Genomic DNA, 26521 nt, shown 5'->3' on the forward strand with positions numbered 1-26521 from the left:
CCAGCTCTGCAGTCCGTTTTTCCTCTAACCAAGTAGCAAATGTGGCATTACCGAGTTGAAATTCTTCCCAGTCAGGTCTCAGCTATTTTAGGGTGTTTGTGTTGCTTTTATTATGTCATGTCAGTGTTTGTTATTTGCATATCATGTGGATGATATAAGAGTCAGGCAGTAGCTCTTTAGTTTATGGATATCATATGGGTGCTTTTTGTGTTTGGGGTAATTGTCATAAGATTTATGGCTCCTAAATTATAGGACCTCCAGCAGTTAAGAAGAAAAATTTCACATTCCGTATAAAAACACTTCAGAAAGAGCAAGTACACTTCACATTGGCTGAAGTATTGTGGCAATAAAGTGAAACAACTTGGAAGCACTAGGCTGTAAAATATTTAACAGTTTTATTGAACTGTTATTTCAACATATCAGAATGTTCTGCAACATCAATTCTAAGCAGATAAACTAACAGATGTGTTGCATTGGGCTCTTCAAGACCTTCAAATGCTAAAGAGGCAAAACATGCCGTTGGATTTTGGAAAAAAATAAGTTTGCAGGTTTCTTCACTAAAAACAGCACAATGTAGATATTTTACCTAAAATGTTTAAATCTGTCTTTAATTTGCTGTAAATCAGAGTTTAGTGAAGAAATCCCTTAGCGTTAAGAGACCGCATGCAAAACATATACATGATTGGCCTTGAATTATACATTGCCAATATACTGCTTATCACTGCAACAGACTCAGAACTATAAAATGTATAGATATGTTTATCTTTAGACTGCAATATTCTTCAGTAAAATAACCAATACTTACTAACTTTCATTTGCCTTAAAAAACCTGGAATTACAAATTCAAGTTCCTATTTTCTTGTAACTTGCAATATAGTAATTCTATTGATAAATGGATAATATCATTTTTAGACAAAGTAGTATTTACATACCAAAGAATACTTTGGGCTAAAAGACACACACAAAAAGAGACCCTTTAAATCTACTTCAAGCACTAGTCTGAGCAGCTGATAACTGATTGCTAAGTAGCAACACTGACCTGTAAAACCTACCTGGATCTTTATATTCTTAACCCCTTAAGGACAGAGCCAAATGTACAAGTTGTGATCAAAACAAAACGTAAACAAACCACAGAATTTGGCTCTGTCTGTTCAACTATAATTTACCTCTTTCATACTAAGTGCACCCACACTTATTATATATCGGTTTGTTCAGGGGAAACAGGACTTTCATTCCATATCAAACATTCATATATAGAACTCCATTTTATATGAATAAAATCTAAAAAAGTTTGAAAAATTGAGAAATTTTGATATTTTTCAATTTCTGCATGTCAATTTAACTGTTAATGTCACAATACTGTTTGGTTTTACTGCAATAAAACATACATATTTGTATTCAGAAATATCTCATGAGTAAAACAGTAACCCCCATGTATAGGTTTTATGGTGTTTTGGAAAGTTACAGGGTCAAATATACGTCTTGTCTATTTATTTATTTTTTACATAGACATTACACAGATTGGTTTGCTGGGCCTAGGCTGCCTTTGAGACCGTATGGCAGCCAAGAAATTTAAGTTACCCCATCATGGCATACCATTTGAAAAAGTAGACATCCCAGGGTATTCAAAATGGGGTATGCCCAGTCTTTTGTAGTAGCCACTTGGGCAAAAACGCTAGCCAAAGTTAGTGTTCATTTTTTTTTTTTCAAATAAAAACTGTACTTTTACTGATAATATTATTGTCAGTGTATAGTTAACTGCCCTGAAACACTCCTAGTTCTATTCAGTGATGTCTCACAAGCGCCACGGTAACCCCCATGTATAGGTTTTATGGGTTTTTTGAAAGTTACAGGGTCATATTTACGGCTTATCCATATATGCTTTTTCACAATTACATTTGTCAGATTAGTTTGCTGTGTCTAGGCTGCCGTTGAGACTGTATGGAAGCCAAGAAATGAAAATTACCCCTTAATGGCATACCATTTGAAAAAGTAGACATCCCAAGGTATTCAAAATGGGGTATGGCCAATCTTTTGTAGTAGCCACTTGGGCACAAATGCTAGCCAAAGTTAGTGTTAGGTTTTTATTTTTTTCATTTTTCACATAAAAACTGTACTTTTACTGATAATATTAACATCAGTATATAGTTTACTGCCCTGAAACACTCCCAGTTCTGTTCAGTGATGTCTCACGAGCACCACGGTACCCCCCATGTATAGGTTTAATGTTTTTTTTTTTAAGTTACAGGGTCATATATACGGCTTATCCATTTATGCATTTTCACAATTACATTTGTCAGATTAGTTTGCTGTGTCTAGGCTGCCGTTGAGACTGTATGGCAGCCAAGAAATGAAAATTACCCCTTAATGGCATACCATTTGAAAAAGTAGACATCCCAAGGTATTCAAAATGGGGTATGGTCAATCTTTTGTAGTAGCCACTTGGGCACAAATGCTAGCCAAAGTTAGTGTTAGGTTTTTATTTTTTTCATTTTTCACATAAAAACTGTACTTTTACTGATAATATTAACATCAGTATATAGTTTACTGCCCTGAAACACTCCCAGTTCTGCTCAGTGATGTCTCACGAGCGCCACGGTACCCCCCATGTATTAGGTTTTATGGGGTTTTCAAAAGTTACAGGGTCATATATAAGGCTTATCCATTTATGCTTTTTCACAATGGAATTTTTCAGATTAGTTTGCTGTGTCTATGCTGCCTTTGAGACCGTATGGCAGCCAAGAAATGAAAATTACCCCTTAATGGCATACCATTTGAAAAAGTAGACATCCCACGGTATTCAAAATGGGGTATGGCCAGTCTTTTGTAGTAGCCACTTGGGCAAAAATGCTAGCCAAAGTTAGTGTTCCGTGTTTTTTTTTGTGTTTTTCACATAAAAACTGTACTTTTACTGATAATATTAACATCAGTATATAGTTTACTGCTGGCTGGCTGGCCCGAGGTTAGGAAGTCACTGGACAGATTTTGGCCTTTACTGCTGAACGACATCCACCTCAAACAGGTCCTTGGCCCTCACATTGATATTACGGCTAGACGGGGACGTAACATCCGAGACTTGTTGGTACCAAGTCACTTCTCTACCCCAACACAACCAAGAGCCACCTGGCTAGGTACCCCACCCTGTGGCTCATACAGCTGCGGTAGATGTGTCGCTTGCCGATACATCTCCAAAGGCTCAAAGACCGTAACTGATAGCACAGGTGAAAACTCCGTAAAGATAAAAGATTTCTTTAATTGTAACACCAAGGGACTAGTATATCTTTTATCCTGCGCCTGTGGACAGAAATATGTAGGCAAGACCTTCAGGGCCTTCAAAGCGAGAATTATGGAGCATATAAGGTCTCCGAGGAACCGTTTAGATACACCAATATCTAGACATTTAAAGGAACACCATCACGGTGACCCTAATAACCTCAGATTCTGCGGCCTTGAATTGGTGAAAAGGAACCAAAGACGCGGTGATTTCGATAGAATCCTAAGACAGAGAGAATCCAAATGGATCTATCAGCTAAAGACACTCCAACCGAGAGGTCTAAATGAGGGCTTCTCTTTTGCCCCATTCATCTGACTTGTCTATAATCATTTTTATGATTTATATTTGTATTGTTTTGATATGGACTATATAGTTAGCTTTTTTGTTTATTTACTTATTTATTTTTTGAACCATGCCTTTCTTGCTTCATTAACCACTCTTTCATTATGTATAATCAACTTAGTTCATAACATTTGAATGGATCTTTAATTTTATTTTCTCCTATTGATACATAATATGTCACTTATTACGAATTATGCCTCTCTTAAATGTTTGCCCCCACTAGATACCGAACTATATGATACTCAGACTTACAAGCCACCTTATTTACATCCGCCCTCCCCCTCTCTAAATAAATTCGGGGATATGGGTTGAGATGTGTAAACCCCTATCGTACCACGACAGAGACTAACCACAGATGCCCATTAGCAGACACGTTATCCCGATGTGGGTAATATATGCCTATACTCTGGGGCCCTTAATACTGCTTAAGGTAATATTCTCTGGGCTCTCTTAGATTTCAGACTTTGCTGAAATCGTTAGGGGCTACTTTGGTTGGCAGCTGATTTAACTTCTATCACTTTTATCATCCTCGCCAGGTGGACCGCCTGGTTTGGTGACTAAGTCCAGACGCATGCGCAAGAGTACATACTTATAGGCACTAAGTCCGCACGCATGCGCCAATACTTGACGGCGTACCGCCACGAGCGTATCGCCCAATCCTGAGTCCTGGCGCATGCGCGAACAGACTGACATATACATAGTCTGTGCGCATGCGCCGATATCTAGTAACCGACATACGCATGTCCACGAGCGGGCATTCTGCCTGGCCCGAAGACTGAGTTTTGACGCATGCGCGGGCGGAGGTTCTATTCCCATGAAGGGGGAGAAGTTCCCGCGCATGCGCCGGTGAAAGGGACATGCGCACAACACCACCAGCGGTAATCATTGGATTCGGCTGGCGGGCAATTTGAAACCCCACCTTCTACTAGATTAGTAGATGGTTGGGTATATAAACAAGGTAAAGGGAGGCTCACTATGTACTATTTGCCCTTGAGAAAGGCGGTGAGACCGCCGAAACGCGCGTTGGGCAGTTTGTTCCATATGACTGGACACACAGATATACTTTTGATGCTGACTGCTTTGACAGCTTGAGGGAAAACCTCACAGCCCTAGGTACAGACTAGAGGGATTTCTCTGAGTTAGGAGCAGCAATGGTAACTGTATTTTTTGCTTAACTCTGTTTAGACTCGGCCCCTTTCATTACTTTGTTTTCTCTGTATATACTATTTTGATCTTACTTTCCTTTCGATTTACTTCCTTTTGGTGCACTGGTTATACCAGGTATTTTGATATTGGACTAAAGTTAAGTACACCTTAGGACTATCGAAAGTTATTATATAGAGATAACTAGATTTCAGCTGTTCCTAGGAATACTGCAATTGGGGGAATCCCCCGGCTTTGGTGCTGTTTCCTGGCATTAATCAGTAGGTAGGCTGAGGTTACAAGGGAGGCTAGATTAGCAACTATGTATCTTCACAATTTATATTTTGCCTAGTAACTTGATACACTAGTATCTTTTGTGATTGCTGTTGCTACTTGTATTCCAATAGGCACCCAGCCACACTGGTTCGCCAGTTTACATCTACAGTCGCATCTTATTATCTTGTTTTTAACCCTCACGGAGTGGGGTGATTTAATAGGTGGTGTGTTTTTTGATATTATAGTTTTTTCTTAAATTTGTTCTATTAAAGTTTTTGTTATTTTCTTTGTTCTTACTGCTTTGATACTAAGACTGGGGGTAGCGGTAGTGAGATTAAGGACCCCGTTTCTACGGGGAACTCTTCTCACTCCCTCTGTTTTGATAGTTATATAGTTTACTGCCCTGAAACACTCCCAGTTCTATTCAGTGATGTCTCACGAGCGCCATGGTACCCCCCATGTATAGGTTTTATGGGGTTTTGGAAAGTTACAGGGTCAAATATACGCTTGTCCATTTTTGGTTTTACACATTGAAAATTGGCAAAGCAAAGTTCTGGGCCTATCTTGCCTTTGAGAGAGCATGGCAGCCTGGGTAATAACATTTCCACTATTATGGCATACCATTTTCAAAAGTAGGCAACCCAGAGTATTTCAAATGGTGCATTTTAAGATGTTTGATCTAACCACTTTATCAGAAATGAAGGCCCCACATAGCGGTAATAGTTTTATTTGTGCTTTTTTCCACACATGAACTCACTTTTCACAGGACAATTTGTTTTTAACATTGTCTCCTGAATATAACAGTACCCCCATGTACCGGATTTTCTGTTTTTTGGGGGAAGTCACAGGGACAAATATATTAGATGTCCATTTCAAAGTTGGAAATTTGACAAGGTGATTTCCTGGGCCTATTTCGCCTTTGAGAGAGCATGGGCATGGCAGCCTGGGTAATAACATTTCCACTATTATGGCATACCAATTTCAAAAGTAGGCAACCCAGAGTACAACAAATGGCAGACCTTCAGATGTTTGGTCTAGCAATTTTAACAGAAATGATGGGCCCATGTAGCAATTTCTACTTTTATTTTTGTCTTTTTAATCACATAAATTGCGTTTTCACTAGAAATGTCATGATCCTGGTATTAGTTAGTGCACTAAAACCTCAGTATTTTGATTTAACACCGTCTTCTGAATATAACGGTACCCCCACGTATCATTATTTCAGATTCTTTACGATAAGTACAGGGCAAAATATATTAGATGCCCTTTTAGCTTGTAAGTTTGACAAAGTGATTTGCTGGGCCTATGTGGCTTTTAGAGAGCATGGCAGCCTGGGTAATAACATTTCCACCGTTATGGCATACCATTTTCAAAAGTAGGCAACCCAGAGTACAACAAATGGCAGACCTTGAGATGTTTGGTCTAGCAATTTTAACAGAAATGATGGGCCCATGTAGCAATTTCTACTTTTATTTTCGTCTTTTTAATCACATAAATTGCGTTTTCACTAGAAATGTCATAATCCTGGTATAAGTTAGTGCACTAAAACCTCAGTATTGAGGGCGGGGCCAGGCCGCCAAGCAAGATGGTCGCATGTCAGACCAGCTCCTGACACCTACAAAAGAATAAACATGAAAACTGGACTTTTGGCACAAAAAGCCGACCGGCTGAGGTGGACCACATCGGGTGGAAAGTACCGGACCCAGGGTGAGGCTGGCCTGACTGTTTTCAGTCCCCTGGAGGAAGAATCCTCACTGGCGCAAACAAGGCCTACTCCGGCGGTGAGTGGGGCAGACGGCCGCTGCCCCACTATCCTGCCCATCGGTACTCAGCCAAGGCCAGACCCGTCGGGAAATGGCCCCGTTCCCCCCCCTCTGGACCGGGGGGGTGATCCCGGTCCTTACCTCCGCATGCCCCGATCACCTAGGGCGCAGCAGAAGGGCCGCCCTGCTCCGACACCAAGATGCGGCAGACAAGATGGCGGATGGTAAAAGTGATGGCGCCAATGCCGGATCCACCACAGGCTTATCACCGAAACAGGCAAAGAGGCGCAGAAACAGCCCACACCGCTCCCCACTTAAAAGAACATACCCGCGGGCCGACCCGGCAAAAGGTGACACTCTAATTTACCTGATACACCTTTTCAACGGGACTGCAGCGTCTGATGACGGCCCAGCCATAAAGGGCAACAGCATCAATGTACTCTTCATGCCGCAGCTGAAATCTATGGGCAACGTAAACAAGCGAAAAGAGGACATTTGCTGCAGGTTCCAGGGACGCCTGAGACGTCCACCATTGCGACGCTGCAACACTAGACACCAGGCTGAATGGTAACCCTTGCTTTGGGCCCTCTCTTACCAATCTCCCCAGGGACCGTACTAGGCACTCGGAGGGGACCGGCTGAGCAGCGGCACACGACCGGAGCCTGCCAGGCACGAACCTCATTACACTTGATACCGGAGAAACTGACGGAAGCCAAGTACAGAGAGATGGACACAGGTTTCTTCAGGAAGGAAGAGATTCTTTATTGGATCACCGATCGGGACTCAGAGGGACTAATGTCACCAAAATACAGCAAGTTCTGAGCCCCGGACAATAGTGCAGGCTCCTTATATAGGCACATAACTCCTCCCATATTAAGCTCCACCCGCACATTCTCTTGACCAATCAAATACAAATAAGAATTAACTTCCTGCTTGACCGCATGGCCTGTCCAGCACAATGGAGGAGGGGAATACTACATCCTGTATTCTTGCACATGCTCCGTACACTACTGATCGTATCTTGCCTCGTGCAACCAACTGATCGATACGTCAGCATATGCACGTACACATGCCACGTGGTAATCTCGGCCTACTAAATTTATTTTTACCGAGATTCCACCACATTCCCCCCTTTGATGCCTCTTGATATTTCACAATTACTTGAGGCATCACTTAACCTTGGTTTGCATACACCGCAAGTTACCATGAACCAGACCAGACTTATCTATGATGTGAATCTTCAACACTCATCTTCCTGCATTGGTTCTCCTTGATCTAGAGCCTTATATTTATAAATTGCCATTATCTGTGCAGCAGCCTTCCTCTCTGCTATATTTTCTATCAGGCTTTGCACAGACCTAACTACTAAGGGTATAAGACATGGCAGGAGTAGACACAACATTAAAATCAGTAGGACTCCACCTACCACTGCCTTAAGCCCTCCAAACCACTCATATTGCGAATGCCAAATTAGGGTCTGGGAAATATGGTTACCTGTTCTTGTAGTCTTAATGCATACCTCACAGCTAGGAGTGTCGGTACCTCTACCTTCCTGAATATAAAAATACACATATAAAAACATTATCAGAAACACATCTTTCGTCGTCATCCTCAGTCTTCGTCCGTGCGATGGCACCTCAGCTTCCAGGGTGTAAGGGCTGCAGGGAATGGAGTTCTGCTCGTCTTCACAGGGGTCCCTTCGAGACTTTTCCTGACTTATACACTCGTTGGTGAGCGGACAGGCTTTATTATGGCCTTCTCACTCACTTACCAAATCTCTGAAACAATAAAATTTGTAATCCACAAGGTTCCTCGTCACTCCGACTGAGTCGTGCGCTTTAACCGGATCTTGCAGGGATTCTCTGGATCTGCTGTAGCTTGCCAAGAATCGACTGCTGCTGGTTTAACCCTGGAGTGATGTATCCACGGAGTCACTTCGGCTACTTTTATCGCTGTAGGGGTAGACAAAAGAACAACATAAGGACCTCTCCACTTGGGCCCTAACGGTACATTATTCCACTCTTTAATCCACACTTGGTCTCCTGGGGGGTAACTATGTACTGGGGGATAAATATTCACAGGTAATCTATCTTGTACCCATTTCTGTACCTCCTCCATAGTCTTACCCAACTCTACAACCTGCTGCCGGGTAATTCCTTCTCCCAACTGACTCAAATCCCCCCTTAAGTAACCAAGTACGGGAGGTGGTCGCCCATACATGATTTCAAAAGGAGAGAGGCCCATCCTTCTGGTAGGTGTACTGCGGATTCGCAATAGAGCTATGGGCAAGAGAACGTTCCACTTAAGTTGGGTTTCCTGACACATTTTAGCCAACTGATTCTTAATAGTTCTATTCATTCTCTCTACCTTACCAGAACTCTGGGGTCTATATGCCGTATGAAGCCTCCACTTTATACCAAGCATATGAGTCAGTTGTTGTAGGCACTGATGAACAAAAGCTGGACCATTGTCCGATCCTATAGAGCAGGGTAGTCCATATCGGGGTATTATTTCTCGTAGCAGGAATCTCACAACTTCTCCTGCTTTCTCCGTACGAGTAGGACATGCTTCTACCCAGCCTGAATAGGTACACACAACTACCAGTAGGTAGCGATGTCCACCAGATTTAGGCATTACTGTATAGTCAATTTGTAAATCGGACATGGGGAGTCCCCCCATAAACTGGACTCCTGGTGGCTTTACTGGTCCTTGCCTTGCATTATTTTTAGCACACGTTACACATCTTCGTACAATGGCCTGAGTCAGGTTGGACAATCTTGGTATGTAGAAATGTTTTCTGAGAGATTCTTCTGTACTGTCTCTCCCAGAATGTGTCCCGTTGTGATAGTTTTGGACAATTTCTACCGCTAGTGATGCTGGAATGACTATTCTTCCATCTTCTAACTGATACCATCTGTTCTCCAAATACTTTCCAGGTTCAGTCTTTAACCACTCCTCTTCTTGAGCTGTATAGACTGGAGTCCATTGAGACAGTGGAGTTGGTATAAGAGCAGCTATATGCTCCACATATTCCTGTCTTTCTGATTCAGCGGCACGCTTAGCTGCACTATCTGCCATCCGATTTCCTTTGGTTACATCACCATCTCCTCTCAGATGTGCTCGACAATGTATAATACCGACTTCTTTCGGCTCCCACACTGCTTCCAATAGTTGTAGGATTTCAGCTGCGTACTTGATTTCTTTGCCTTCTGAATTCAATAGTCCTCTTTCTTTATACAAAGCTCCGTGGGCATGAGTGGTTAAAAACGCATACTTGGAGTCCGTGTAGATGTTCACTCTTAAACCTTCAGCCAATTGTAACGCTCGTGTCAGTGCTATCAATTCTGCCTTTTGTGCTGATGTTCCTTTTGCCAGTGGCCGAGCTTCTATCACCTTGTCTATCGTTGTTACTGCATATCCTGCATAGCGGATCCCTTCTTTAACATAACTACTGCCGTCGGTGTAATATTGAACATCGGGGTTCTGGATGGGAAAATCACGAAGATCTGGTCTACTTGAAAATACTTCATCCATCACTTCCAAACAATCATGTTGACTTTCAGTAGGTTGTGGCAAAAGGGTAGCTGGATTTAAGGTATTAACAGTCTCTAAATGCACTCTTGGGTTTTCACACAACATTGCTTGATACTTGGTCATACGGCTGTTACTAAACCAATGATTTCCTTTGTAATCCAACAACTTCTGTACTGCATGTGGAACTCGTACATAAAGTTCTTGACCCAGAGTGAGTTTATCGGCTTCAGCTACTAGCAGGGCGGCTGCAGCTACGGCTCTTAGACAAGGTGGAAGTCCGCTGGCCACTGCATCCAGTTGCTTAGACATGTAGGCAACAGGTCTTTGCCATGATCCCAAGTACTGTGTCAATACTCCCACAGCCATTCTTCTTTGCTCATGTACATACAGGTAGAATGGTCGTGTGTGATCAGGTAGACCTAATGCTGGGGCACTCATCAAAGCCTTCTTCACATCTTCAAATGCCGTTTGCTGTTCTTGAGTCCATAAGAAGGGGTCGTGCTCTGTACCCTTGATAGCTGCATACAGAGGTTTTGCCAGTATCGCGTAGCTGGGAATCCATATCCTACAGAAGCCTGCTGCCCCCAAGAATTCTCGCACTTGTCTTCTATTCTTGGGTATCGGTATTTGACATACAGCTTCTTTTCTCTCTGGCCCCATAATTCTTTGACCTTCAGAGATATGGAATCCCAGATATTTGACAGTTGGCAAACACAACTGAGCCTTCTTTCTAGACACCTTGTATCCTGCCTTCCAGAGAATGTGTAGTAGATCGTGCGTTGCTTGCTGACATATTTCCTTTGTAACTGCTGCTATCAACAAGTCATCTACATATTGTAACAATACACACTCTCCTGGGATGGACTCGAAATCCAGTAGATCTTGACTTAGAGCTGAACCAAATAGGGTAGGTGAATTTTTAAACCCTTGGGGCAGTCTTGTCCAGGTCATTTGGCGTTTTGAGCCCGTCACAGCGTTTTCCCATTGGAAAGCGAAGATACATTGGCTTTCTGCGGCAATTCGGAGGCAAAAGAAGGCATCTTTGAGGTCTAAGACTGTAAAGTAAGTAGCCCCACCCGGAATTAAAGCAAGCAGGTTATATGGATTGGGCACAACTGGATGTATGCTAACAACCGCATCATTGACTGCTCTCAAGTCCTGCACAGGTCGATACTCATCTGTACCGGGCTTTTGAACAGGCAGCAATGGGGTGTTCCAGGGGGAAGTACAGAATTTTAGGATACCATACCGTATGAACTTATCCAGATAAGATTGGATGTTCTTCTTAGCCTTCTGCGGGATGTGATATTGTCTTAGGCTCACTGGATAAACCCCAAGTTTTAGTTCGATTTTAATAGGTGGAATATTGCGGGCCAGTCCTGGTGGGTTGTTCTCTGCCCAAACTCCTGGTATGTTGAATAAGGATTCATCACTCCTAGGGTTTTGGCTAGTCAACGCTGTATAAAGTCGGCACTCTTCTTCCTTTGGTACGGATAATGTCATAATACCTGAAGGTCCATTAAACTTTAAGGATGTTGTTCCATTTGGTAGGAACGTAATCTGCGCTTGTAATTTGGATAGCATATCACGTCCCAGCAATTGGACTGGACATTCAGGCATGTAAAGGAATTGATGTTTTACTACGTGGCCTCCCAATGTACAGAGTCGACTTTTAAGAACCGGTTTTGCAGCACTTCTTCCAGTTGCTCCTATTACAGTAATAGTTCTTCCAGATGGAGGAGCAACTAGATTAGTCACCACCGAATGTTCAGCACCAGTGTCGATCATGAACGCACTCCTTTTTCCCCCTATTGATACATCGACCATAGGCTCCGCTCGACCAAGGGGGATGGAGCCCGGTCGGTATCAATAGTCCTCCATGACCGTGTCAGCCAATCCTACAAAGTCCCTACCTTCTCTATCGCGGGACCTTTGCGCTGCTGGATAGTACCTATCTTCCCTTACACTTCCTCTGTTCCCATTACTTCCTCTATTACCATTACTCCCTCCGGGGCCTCCTCTACCTCTCGCTCTGCCTCTAAAGTTTCCATAACCTGCCCTGGGTCTGTCTCTCTCATACTGTTCCCTTCGTGGACACTCACTTCTCCAATGCCCTTCTTCCCTACAGTATGCGCACTGATTTCTACTCAGGGGTTCCTCATTCCATCTACTATCGCCTCTATCTGGGCCCCGTCTATCTACGCCTGCAATTGCTACCGCTAGCATATCTGCCTTTCTACGCATCTTGCGCTCTTCCTCTTTCTTACTTTCTGTTTCCCTGTTCATATATACTTTATTCGCTACCTCCATTAGTTGAGTGATAGACATTCCTGCAAACCCTTCTAACTTTTGTAGCTTGCGCTTAATATCTCCGTAAGCTTGTCTGACAAAGGCGGAGTTTACCATTCGGGAGTTATCAGCGTCTTCCGGATTAAAGGGGGTATACAAGCGGTATGCCTCCAATAATCGGTCATAAAAGACACTGGGCGCTTCATCACTTTTCTGAATCACCTCAACTGTCTTCGACATATTAATAGCTTTCTTCCCTCCGGCTTTCATGCCAGCAATTATAGCGTCTCTATAGGCTTTTAGCTGAACCATATCTGCGCCATTAACATTCCAATCGGGATCAGTGTTAGGATAATGTGTTGCGGCCCATGCTGCTGGATTGGCTTGGTTTAAAGCACGGGCTTCATCCTCTAGCGCTTTAATGGCCGCTTGGTTAATCCTAGTCCTTTCCTCATTATTGAACAATGTCATTAATAACTGCTGGCAATCAGCCCATGTCGGATTATGTGTCTGAACTATCGAGGTGAACAGATCGGTCATAGCTTGTGGTTTCTCAGTGTACGAGGAGTTGTGGGTCTTCCAATTCAAGAGATCGGTAGTCGTGAACGGGACATATACGAAGACTGGGTCAGCATATGCCATTCGCCCTTCGGCATCGAGATAGGCTGACCCAGGATTCAGACGAAGAGGCATCTGGCAATGTTTGAGTTGTTGGGTACCGGTCAGTTGTCTGGTTAGTATAGGGCTACGTGAAGAGGCGTCGGTTATAGGTTCCAGTCGGGGGGTAATAGGGCATGAGGATGTGGGAGCTTGATTTTTGGAAAAGTTGGTAAATAGAATACTCCCAGCCGAGCTAGAAGAAGCTTGACCGGAAGTTTGAAGTGGCGCCCAATCAGGATATTCAGATCTAACGGGGGTTGGTTCTGGTTCCGGAAGGGAAGGTTTAATACGAGGGGGGGTGGATTCTGTACTGGAGGGGGAAGCGGAAGTGGATGGGGGCAATGAGGGGAGGGGTATAGAACTTCCTGCACTCGCGTCACCTCTTCCTCCTAAAGGGAAGTAAGGGGGCGGCAAAAGGATCTCGGACTCAGGGGGCGTGTCCAAAATGGGCCTAACCATAGCCCTAGTGGACAAACAAGTCCTGGCCACCATGAGGCGACATTGCTCCTCGTGGCATATCTGAATCCATCTTGGCGAGTCGTTTACGGCCTGTCTCCAACAATCAATACATGGAAACTGTCCGTAAAGTTCAGGCCTACCTGATACAGCCACGTGTACACGCTGTACCAGAGCTGGATCCAAACTACCATGTGGCGGCCATGCCGCAACCAAAGTAGGCCACTCCCTAGTGCACAAAGTGACCAAACGTACAGGAGACATTTTAACTCCGAAATCACATGTTTTAAATCCCTTTTTAAAATTCTTTACCATACAACCTAAGGGATCCAAAATCGTTGACTCCGACGCGCCCATACTTATCAATGGAACGTCGTTGACAACGAATACTATGCACGCGTTCTATTCAACAGTCACACCTGTTTCCTTCGGCAACAGCACCACGTGGTACGGTTACCAAGTGAAACGTACACAATAACACAATAAACACTCAGGGAATTCCCGTACACACACAGCTGTTACACCAGTCACTAGAATAATCAATATTATGCCCTTTGGCGAAACTATACAGTCACCCACGCTATAATTCTCTATATATGAATTACCCGTCTATAACACACCCCAGTAACATCGTCTTTTACAAATAGCGGTTACAGTACGGTTAGCATAAGTCAAAGCACAATTTAAGGTCACAATACAATTATTAGTGGTTATGGTGTTAAACATGCAATAGACGACAATGATTAGTACTTATATACACTGTCAGTAAATATACAGGGTTATGGTACCGTGCACTATGATACAGCAACACACTATTAACACTCTCGCTAGACGGCTGAGCTCGCGCTATCTAACAAGATATACACTTTACTAACAATCTTTAACACATTTACAATTCCCAACTAAACTATTGGCCAGTACCTTGAATGGACTACCTAAAACTATCTACATCCGTTTTGGTTAGCCACACTGCCCAAGCACCACATATAGCGAACTAGAGGGCGGAATTTACAACAGCACCCTTTTAGTCTATTTACTCTATCAAAAATCTAGTGGGTTCCAAATTTACACGCCTTCCCACTTAGCCAAGATAGGTTGAGATCTAGCGAACCGAATTTACACAGACGCCGCTTAGTCTCCCGGTCCCTCCGACCTAGCGAACAAAATATACACCCTAGAACGCTAGTCTAGACAAGACACCGGTGTCCGGCTAGGGCTATTTACACAGAACCCTGCCTGACTCCAAACCAAATCAAACGGTCTTACTAAAGAGCGTTCGATTGAGCGGTGCGCCTTCGCTCCTTCCCTCCGACAGAGGGGGCAGATTCCATACACAGATTTAAACCCCTTTTGGGCCTACCGCACAATCGGTATACCCCTAGTGGGTCCGCCGTCTAAAACAGCGGTCGTCTTACCTCCTCGTTCCTGAACCTGAGTTCACACTCATCGACGGGGACACCCCAGCACTTCTGACGTAGAGGCCGATGATCTCCTGGACAACAGACCAGTGGCGCCGAGACGAAGGGAGGTCCACGCAGAAGTTCAGGGGTGCAGCCGTAGAGAACGTGGGCAAAGATAGACCGTCTCACGCCTCTGCCTCTCAGCTACCGTTGAACGATGAGCTTCCCGGCCAATGCACCAAATGATACCGGAGAAACTGACGGAAGCCAAGTACAGAGAGATGGACACAGGTTTCTTCAGGAAGGAAGAGATTCTTTATTGGATCACCGATCGGGACTCAGAGGGACTAATGTCACCAAAATACAGCAAGTTCTGAGCCCCGGACAATAGTGCAGGCTCCTTATATAGGCACATAACTCCTCCCATATTAAGCTCCACCCGCACATTCTCTTGACCAATCAAATACAAATAAGAATTAACTTCCTGCTTGACCGCATGGCCTGTCCAGCACAATGGAGGAGGGGAATACTACATCCTGTATTCTTGCACATGCTCCGTACACTACTGATCGTATCTTGCCTCGTGCAACCAACTGATCGATACGTCAGCATATGCACGTACACATGCCACGTGGTAATCTCGGCCTACTAAATTTATTTTTACCGAGATTCCACCACACACTTGGACTCCCTTACCTTACCTCATAACATAAGACCTGCATTATACAGGCTAGAAGTGTGCACAGTAACAGTCTTTAACATGTTATTATTTTCTTTTACATTACTTCTCACAGAGTTTCTGCCTTTGCTTTTATTTTATTTTGTGTGAGACCAGCATAACTTGAGATAGCAACTTGAACCAGATCATACAAGGCACTATACTAATGGTTCACTTGCTTGTATAAAATGCATTATTCTTATATAGCAGGAAAAGCAATGTTACATATTATGCAACCCTTGTTTCTTTAAAATCGGATACTATACTGAATTCCATATGTGGTGTAGGTAAAACTTTATTTTACCAACTTAAGCCCGGCAGGCTTTCAATCCCCAACCATTCATTAATTATGACCTTAAGTGTCCCTACCATAGATGCTGGAAGGCCTAATATTTGCGCTGGTCAGGCTGAATATAGTCTACCTCAGCTGGCCCACTTCTATACCTAGCACAGCGTTTAAATGACACGGCTAGTATAGTCCTAGGGGGTGCCCTCGGACTACCTTGCATGCTTGGCTTCAGGTGTCAAACACCCAGCTTGTTTCCCTGGTTAAATCTAAGCCCTTTAGCTCTCAATAGGCATTACTCAGAATAGTGCTACTGATCATATGAGACGGTTCTTTGTGCATAAAATCTCTTTTGAATAACGGGGCACAATTACAAATCGCAGCACAGACCGTACCAAGGGCATACCACAGTACACTCCAACGCAAAGCTAAAAGTGTAAAACTATGCACTGTGACGCAATGTCCCAGCATGACCATTAATCTTAATGTGACCATAAAGCGACACATATCTGTGAATCCAACTACTAATATAACTTGTATTCATAAGCATGAGAAATTATCCTGTTTATATAATTATTAAAAAAGTGCAATGTCAATAATGCCATGTAACTAAGCGTGTTCACGAACTTGAGTGCACCAGCTATTGTGGCAGTGCAAACTCACATGTTAACCTCATGCACGAATAAAAATAAAGAATTAAAAAAAAACAAAAAACCCTCAGTATTTTGATTTAACACTGTCTTCTGAATATAACGGTACCCCCACGTATCATTATTTTAGATTCTTTCCGATAAGTACAGAGCGAAATATATTAGATGCCCTTTTAGCTTGTAAGTTTGACAAAGTGATTTGCTGGGCCTATGTGGCTATTTAGAGAGCATGGCAGCCTGGGTAATAACATTTCCACCGTTATGGCATACCATTTTCAAAAGTAGGCAACCCAGAGTACAACAAATGGCAGACCTTGAGATGTTTGGTCTAGCAATTTTAACAGAAATGATGGGCCCATGTAGCAATTTCTACTTTTATTTTTTTATTTTTAATCACATAAATTGCATTTTTACTAGAAATGGCATAATCCTGGTATTAGTGCACTTAAACCTCAGTATTTTGATTTAACACTGTCTTCTGAATATAACGATACCTACATGTACAACGTTTCCAGGTTTTTAGTATATCACAGGAATAGTACAGTACCCCCACATACACTTTGATCTGAAGGCAGAGAGAGGCAGATAGATCTTTGACTCAGATACTGTAGCATTAACCCTGTGATTAGTTTTTTGCTTTTTTTTTTAGAAGGCACATTTCAAGTACTACAAATGTAGTATTTTGAGTTGTTTGGTGTAGCCACTTTAGAATGGCTGGGATAAACAGGGACAGGCCAAGGTCAGGGGAATCCAGAAATCATAGTAGTCGGTAAAACAAGCCAATGGGTCGGTACAGGCAGCTAACGAAGCATAGTCAGGACAAGCCGAGGTCAGGGAATCCAGGGAAATCAAGCAAACAAACTGCCAAAGTACCATACAGAGTGATTTAGTAGTTCAGCTCTGTATGGTAGACTTTGAAAGAGTCTGTTACGCAGAGGGCGGGTAGGGATGGACAGGAGGGGCAATAATAACTGGAGTCCTTTCGGACTCCTCTTTTCCAGCAAACACGGCATCTTCGTTGGGGTGACCTTTTACAGGATGTCGGGGGGATTCGGGAAGGGAAATGTTTGCTGAAAAGTCGTTGGACATCTTCTGATTCCAAAGGAGGGTTAGGATTTGGGGTCTGGGCAAATATAATTTGAGACAAAATTTGGACCATAAACTCTAGAAATGGGCATGGTCTACCTATGGCTTCCTTTTTATAAAGCACATAGGCATTGAAAATTGCAATCTGGGTTATGTAGACTGCAATTTTCTTGTACCAGGTCCTACTCTTCCGGTTCACCAGATAGGGCTGTATGCACTGATCAGCCAAGTCTACTCCCCCCATAAACTTGCTGTAATCCACAATGCACTTCGGCTTCTCCAGCTGCTCAGTTCCACCTCTCACAGACACTGGCACTGAAGTTTCGTCGTGCATTGTAGACAACATGTACACATCTTTCCTATCGGTGAAGCGAAGGGCAAGCAACTCATCCTGGCGGAGCGCTGAAAGGGAGCCTCTACTGCGTCTACCTCTTGCCAGGGTTTGGGGGAATCCTCTATGATTCTTATGCACTGTGCCACAGGCTAAGGGTCTCAAAGCAAAATAGAGTTTTAAATAACTCTATGCTTGTGTAATAATTGTCGACCCATAGCCTGTATCCCTTATTTAACAAGGGAAGGATTAGGTCCCATACTATCTTGCCACATGTACCCACAGAATCAGGGCATCCTGGTGGGTCAAGATGGCTATCCTTCCCCTGATAAATACGAAACGCCCATGTATATCCAGATTTTGATTCACACAATTTATACAATTTTACACCGTATCGGGACCGTTTAGAAGGGATATACTGTTTAAAAAGTAATCTACCCTTAAATTTCATTAAGGACTCATCTATACAAATATTTTCTTCAGGGACATAATTTTGGGAGAATTTGTCTGACAGGAGTTCAATTAGGGGCACAATTTTGTACAGCCTGTCAAACAATGGGTCGTTTCTTAGGGGGCACAGTGTGTTGTCGTTAAAGTGGAGGAAACGCAGCAGCTGCTCATAGCGATCCCTCTTCATAACCACAGGGAAAAGAGGGGTCGCCAGGATGGGGTGCTTGTACCAGTAGGACCTGATACTCGGCTTTTTGACAATGCCCATAACTAGAGTTAGGGCCCAGAATTTGCGCATTTCTGCGAGATCCGTGGGGTGCCACATATTACGCCGATTGTAATGTGACCCCGGATTCGCAGTCAGATATTGGTTGGCAAATAAATTGGTTTGCTCCACCAATAACTGAAATACGTCCTCTGACATAAACAAATCGAAATATTTGAGGGGCTCCCAAGCATCCACTATAACCGTGATGCCAGGGGTCGCCGTAAATGGGGGAATATCTGGGGCCGTCAGGTTTGGGGGCACCCAGTCTCCAACTGGCATTGGGGTCGCTGAGCGTCCTCTTGTTGGTGGTGGTGGGGCACCATCACTAGAGGAGTCAGTCATAGCCTCAATGTCAGAGGCAGTGATAGTGTCACTGTCTTGCAGAGTGTCACTATCACTGCCTGCCAGAATGGCGTACGCCTCCTCGGCCGAGTAGCGACGTGCCATTCTAGGGGGGGACTACTCAATAATTAATAAAAAAAAGGGGGGGGGGGGGAATTACTAAATTACTAATTCCTGCCTAACACCCTACTACCCACCCTCAAAAACCCACAAAAAATAAAATAAATGTACTGATCGCAGTTTAGGCTGCTGCGACCAGTACAGAAAGGGTTAATTTGTATTTTATTTTCTGTTTTTTTAATAAAAATAACCCCCCCAAAAAGTCAGCCTGATCAGAGAGCCCTCTGATCACAGTGATCACTGGTACAATACTGTACAGTAGCGATACTGTACAGTACAGTGATCACGGCAGCGGGGAAAGGGTTAAGGGTGATTTGGGTTGCTGCAGCTGACAAAGGGTAAAAAAAAAATGTAAACATTTTTTTGACCCTAAAAAAAAAATGAATAATAGTACAAATGTACTAAAATCCCTAAACAGGCTGATCACAGTGTAAAATGCTGTGACCAGCACTGGAAGGGTTACTTTTTTTTTACTTTTACTTTCTTTTTTAACAATTTTCTCTCCACAGGACTCTCCAGCTACGATCTCTCTGCCTCTCTCTCTCAGATCGAAGTGAGGTGAGGAGAGGGGCAGAGACAATTTGTCAGCCAGTGATTTAAAATCATTGGCTGACACACTGTAACAGTGATCGCAGTGACTGGCTGTCACTGCGATCACAAACTGCAGATCACCACGGATTGGCCACAGGGGACCTGCCTGGGTTGCCAGGCAGGTCCCCCAACCGTGATCTGCAGTTTGGGAGGGATCAGAGCCATGTGGGTGGGCTAAAACGCCGCAACGTGCTATGCCGTCGTGAAGGCGTTTAAGCCCATAAATGCCGTGACGGCATAGCACGTCGTAACGGCGCGAACGGGTTAAGAAAACATATGAATGGATTTGTGAGACGTTACCAACACCTACAGATTTCAGTGTTTCAGACAACATGCACACAGCTGCAAAACCTGAGCTCACAGATTAGATTGCCCCCTCAGGTAACCACGCCCTAAGCCTTACCTGGATATTCTCTGTAGACTCTAAATTCCCATTGGTGGAGAGGGCCTGGGACAGGTAAAGGCAACCTTCGGCACTCCAGATGTTTTGGACTACACCTCCCATGATGCTTTGCCAGCATTATTGTTCGCCTTATACTACTTTTTGATTTTTTTTTTTTAGAAAACCATTTGTTTGCTGTAGAATACACAATAAACCAGGTAAAGGAAAAAAATAACCCAGTAAAACTACACACCTATTTACATACATCTAAGTGTCCCTATTTTGGGCCCAAATCACTCTGTCCCTCTATAACAGATCTGCACACTAATAATACTCCCAGTAATGTGTCTCTAAAGGGACACTATAGGCACCCAGCCCACTTCATCTTATTAAAGTGTTCTGGGTGCAGTGTCCCTTTTCCCTTAACTCTTCAATGTAAAACATTGCAGTTTTGAAGAAACTGCAATGTTAGCATTGCAGTGTTGTGACTGCCTCTAGTGGCTGTTTACCAGTAACTAGAGGAGCTTTCTGCTGCTTTACAGAATGGGTGCAGGCAGCTCCTTACAGCTGGCGCCAGGAAATATATGAGAGCATTGCCGCGGTAACCTACGGCCAGGGCCGGACTGGAGCACCGGGATACCGGGAAAATTCCCGGTGGCCCGCGGCACCTGGGGCCGGTCTGACAGCCCTGTCAGTCTCTCTGCAGCATTTACCTTAATTTCGGCCTCATGCCCCACCTCCGCACACAAGCCACGCCTCCTGAACATAGCTCCGCCTCCCTCGCGTAAGCCCCACCCCCACACGTTGCTCGCCGGAAGGAAGAGGCTACAAAATGGAAACTTCACCTACCAGGTAAGCTTCAGCCATGACAGTGATTGTGTGTGTGTGTGTGCCTGCTAGTGAGTGAGCTTGTCTGTGTGTGTGTGCCTGCTAGTGAGTGCGCTTGTCTGTGTGTGTGTGTGCCTGCTAGTGAGTGAGCTTGTCTGTGTGTGTGTGTGTGTGTGTGCCTGCTAGTGAGTGAGCTTGTCTGTGTGTATGTGTGTGTGTGCCTGCTAGTGAGTGAGCTTGTCTGTGTGTGTGTGTGTGTGTGTGTGTGTGTGTGCGCCTGCTAGTGAGTGAGCTTGTCTCTGTGTGTGTGTGTGCCTGCCTGTGTGTGTGTGTGTGTGTGTGTGTAAATGAGCTTGTGTGTGTGTGTGTATGCCTGCTAGTGAGTGAGCTTGTCTGTGTGCAGGGCCGGTGCAAGGATTTCTGCCGTCCTAGGCAAAGATCCATTTTGCCGCCCCTTCATGTCACTCATTGTCACACACACGCTGACACACATACACTCACTTACTGACACACACACACAGAAACTCACCGACAGACATACACTCAATCGCTGACAGACACACACACACAGACACTCACTGACAGACATACACACAGACTCACTGACAGACATACACACAGACTCACTGACAGACATACACACTCACTCACTGACAGACAAACACACACACACTGAAATGCATATACTCACTCACTGACAAACACACACAGACACTTACTGAGAGACATACACACACTCACTGACAGACACACTCACACAGACACTCAGTGACAGACATACACTTACTCACTGACACACTCACTGACAGATATACACTAACTCAGTCACTGACAGACACACATTCACTGACATACATATACTCACTCACTGACACACACATACTCACTCACTGAGAGACAGACACACACACAGACATACACTCAGTGACAGACATACACACTCACTAAAAAACATTCACTCACTGACATACACACTCACACAGACACTCACTGACAGACATACACTCACTCACTGACACACACACTCACTGACAGTTATACACTCACTCAGTGAGACAAACACACAGTCACTGACAGACACACACATTCACTGACAGAAATATACTCACTCACTGAGAGACACACACACACTCACTGACAGAAATATACTCACTCACTGAGAGACACACACACTCACTGACAGACATATACTCACTCACTGAGAGACAGACACACACAGACAGACACTCAGTGACAGACATACACTCACTCACTGACAGACACACAGACACTCACTGACAGACACAGACACTCAATGACACACACACACACACACAGGCAGACACTCAGTGACACACACACACTCACTGACAAACACTTAAACATTCACCTCCCTAGGATCCAGTGTGGGGCAGCTCCTCACTCCTCCCGCCCGCCGTTTAGTAGGCTGGGGCCGGAATGACGTCATATTCTGGCTCACGGCATCACAGAGGGCGTGTGAGGGAGGAGTGAGAGGCTGCAAGAACAGCCTCCCTCGCCGCCTTCTCCTTCCCCCCTCTCCTCCGGTCACCGGGATTTGATGGCAGAGCAGGCACCTGTGATCAAGGTAAGAAGGTGTCTGCTCTGCCATACTGTGACAGGGCTCTTCTGGGTGCCCCCACCTTCGGGTGCCTGGAGGAGCGGCCCGGTGCTGCGGCCCAAGACAGGGTGAGCCCACCAGGAAATTCCCGGTGGGCGCCCCCAGCAGGCCAGCGCCCTAGGCGAATGCCTAGTTCACCTAACGGTGGCGCCAGCCCTGTCTGTGTATGTGCGTGTCTGCTAGTGAGTGAGCTTGTTTGTGTGTGTGTGCCTGCTAGTGAGAGAGCTTGTGTGTGTGTGTGCCTGCTAGTGAGTGAGCTTGTCTGTGTATATATGTCTGCTAGTGAGAGAGCTTGTGTGTGTGCCTGCTAGTGAGTGAGCTTGTGTGTGTGCATTCTAGTGAGTGAGCTTGTGTGTGTGTGTGTGAACTTGTCTGTAGTAAGCTTGTGCGTGTGTGTGTGAGCTTGTCTGTAGTAAGCTTGTGCGTGTCAGAGCTTGTCTGTAGTAAGCTTGTGCGTGTCAGAGTTTGTCTGTACTATGTTTGTGTGTGTGTATGCCAATAAGCATGTCTGTGCATGTCAGTGAGATTGTCTGTCAGTGAGCCTATTTGTGTGCATCTGTAAACTTGTGTATTTATGTCAATGAGCTTATAGATATCAGTGAGAATGTTTGTCTATGATGCTGTGTATCAATGAGCTTGTGTATGTCAGTGAGATTGTCTATGTCTGCATGAGAGTATACTTACTGTATAATTAAATGTTTGACTCTGAAAGGAATATTTTATATTAGAAAAAACAAATATATATATTGACCAATAATATGTAAGGGGCTATGTCTTGCCACCCCAGACGATTGAGTCATATATAAATACATATTGTAAATACAATATGTATTTATATATGACTCAATCGTCTGGGGTGGCAAGACATAGCCGTACGTATTACATGTGACAATACTTGGAGCAATGACTTATGGGGTTGGCATAGATTTTTTTCCAGGGCTGCTTTGTATCCCCAGTCCGGCCCTGCCTACGGCAGAGCGCTAATACAGAAGAAGCAATGGTCGTTTGGCTTTGGGGGACGGCGACACAGTGCCGGTCAGGGAGACCTTTTGTTCTCCTGCCGGCTCCTTCATCTGCGCCCTAGGCCACCGCCTTAGTGGCGTAATGGAAACACTGGCCCTATATGTATCTTTTACACCATACATACTAATAAACATTCCTTGTCAATGCATCCATAGGTTCATCCTTACTACTTGGTACTTGGGGTGGACTGCAGGTCCTACTTTCCTACTTTCAACCGACTATAGTATAGGCCCTGGCCTGGAATGGGGTTCTATTTTGGGGGAGGCAGATTTAGATTTGCTATTGTTGAAAGGCTGGGATACCCTTGTTTTAAAAGGAGATTTTTACTTTCAGACATGTGATCAGTCTCAATTTCCCTCTGTTGGTGACACTGAAAATTGATTTGTATAATTACAATATGCAGATTCCAAAAAACTGACCAATTGCATATCTATATTTATGCTTTTGCATAGTTTGTAAAGCTATGATTGTATTTTATATTTGATACAGTATTATGTTGGGTGTCTTTTTAAGTTATGTACATTTGTATATATTTTTATGGTTTTCACCACATGCTTAACCCCTTAACGACTGCGGATGTACTAGGTACGTCCGACAAAAAACGGTTGTTAAGGACTAGGTACATCCGCGGCAAATAGGAGCTCTGGACTTACCTGGACCAGCGATCCGCGGTGATCACAGTCGGGATGGACTGACGGAGACCCTGGCAGTCCCCCTGCAGCAGCTCCGGCCACCCCAGCTCTCCAGGGCCATGTGATCACATCGCCACAATAGAAGTCTATGGAACTGCAAGCAGAAGGACTGTCTGAGCTGTCAAACAGTCCCCCAGGCTACTAAAAAGTAAAAAAATAAATAATAAAATAAATGTATTATACATACCGTATATACTCGAGTATAAGCCGACCCGAATATAAGCCGAGGCCCCTAATTTTATCCCAAAAAACTGGGAAAACTTATTGACTCGAGTATAAGACTAGGGTGGGAAATGCAGCAGCTACTGGTAAATTTCTAAATAAAATTAGATCCTAAAAAAAATATATTAATTGAATATTTATTTACAGTGTGTGTATAATGAATGCAGTGTGTGCGTATGTGTGTGTGTATGAGTGCAGCGTGTGTGTATGAGTGCAGTGTGTGTGTGCATGAATGCAGTGTGTGTGTGCATGAATGCAGTGTGTGTGTGCATGAATGCAGTGTGTGAATGCAGTGTGTGCAGGGCCGGTGCAAGGATATTTGCCGCCGTAGGCAAAAAAGATTTTGCCGCCCCCTCCCCCCCCATATGTCCTGACTTCCCCTCCTCCTCCCTCAGTGGTCCTTACCTCCCCACCCCCGTGTTCCTTCACTCCCCCCCCCAGTGGTCCTGACTCACCCCTCCCCTAGTGGTCCTTACCCTCCCCTCCCCTAGTGGTCCTTACTTCCCCCTCCCCTCCCATAGTGGTCCTTATCCCACCCCCTCCCTCTCATAGTGGTCCTTATCCCCCTTCTCCCTCCCATAGTGTTCCTTATCCCCCCCCATCCCTCCCATAGTGGTCCATATACCCCCCCCTCCCTCCCATAACGGTCCTTATACCCCCCTCCCTCCCATAGTGGTCCTTATCCCTCCCCCTCCCATAGTGGTCCTTATACCCCCCCTCCCTCCCATAGTGGTCCTTATACCCCCCTCCCTCCAATAGTGGTCCTTATCCCCCCTCCCTCCCTCCCATAGTGGTCCTTATCCCCCCCTCCCTCCCATAGTGGTCCTTATACCCCCCTCCCTCCCATAGTGGTCCTTATACCCCCCCTCCCTCCCATAGTGGTCCTTATACCCCCCTCCCTCCCATAGTGGTCCTTATACCCCCCTCCCTCCCATAGTGGTCCTTATCCCCCCCCTCCCTCCCATAGTGGTCCTTACCCCCCCCCCCTCCCTCCCATAGTGGTCCTTATACCCCCCCTCCCTCCCATAGCGGTCCTTATACCCCCCTCCCTCCCATAGTGGTCCTTAACCCACCCCCTCCCTCCCATAGTGGTCCTTATACCCCCCCCCCTCCCATAGTGGTCCTTATACCCCTTTTTTTATTTTATTATTAATTTTTTTTTTTTTTTATTTCTTTCTTTTTTTTTTTTTTCGTCCCCCCTCCCTGCTTGATATATGGCAGGGAGGGGGGCTCTCCTTCCCTGGTGGTCCAGTGGCAGTTCAGTGGGGGGGAGAGGGGGGCTGGCAGAGCTGTACTTACCTGTCCTGCAGCTCCTGTCAGCTCTCTCCTCCTCTGCGCCGTCCGTTCTGCTCTTCTGTCAGCTCCCAGTGTAAATCTCGCGAGAGCCGCGGCTCTCGCGAGACTTACACTGGGAGCTGACCGAGGTGCTGAACGGACCGGCGGAGGAGGAGAGAGCTGACAGGAGCTGCAGGAAAGGTAAGTACAGCTCTGCCAGCCCCCCTCTCCCCCCAGTCTGTATTATGGCAATGCAAATTGCCATAATACAGACTCTGACTCGAGTATAAGCCGAGTTGGGGTTTTTCAGCCCAAAAAATGGGCTGAAAAACTCGGCTTATACTCGAGTATATACGGTATATAATATATTATAAGATAATTAAAGCATTTTATAATATATTTGTCAGGGTTTCTTTGCTCTTTTAACCCCTTAACGCCGTTACAACGTAACATGCCGTCCCGCATTAAAAGGGCTTCAAAGCCGTTGCGGCAGCATGGTACG

Source organism: Pelobates fuscus, chromosome 3, assembly GCF_036172605.1.
Source record: "Pelobates fuscus isolate aPelFus1 chromosome 3, aPelFus1.pri, whole genome shotgun sequence".
NCBI classification, from domain to species: Eukaryota; Metazoa; Chordata; class Amphibia; order Anura; family Pelobatidae; genus Pelobates; species Pelobates fuscus.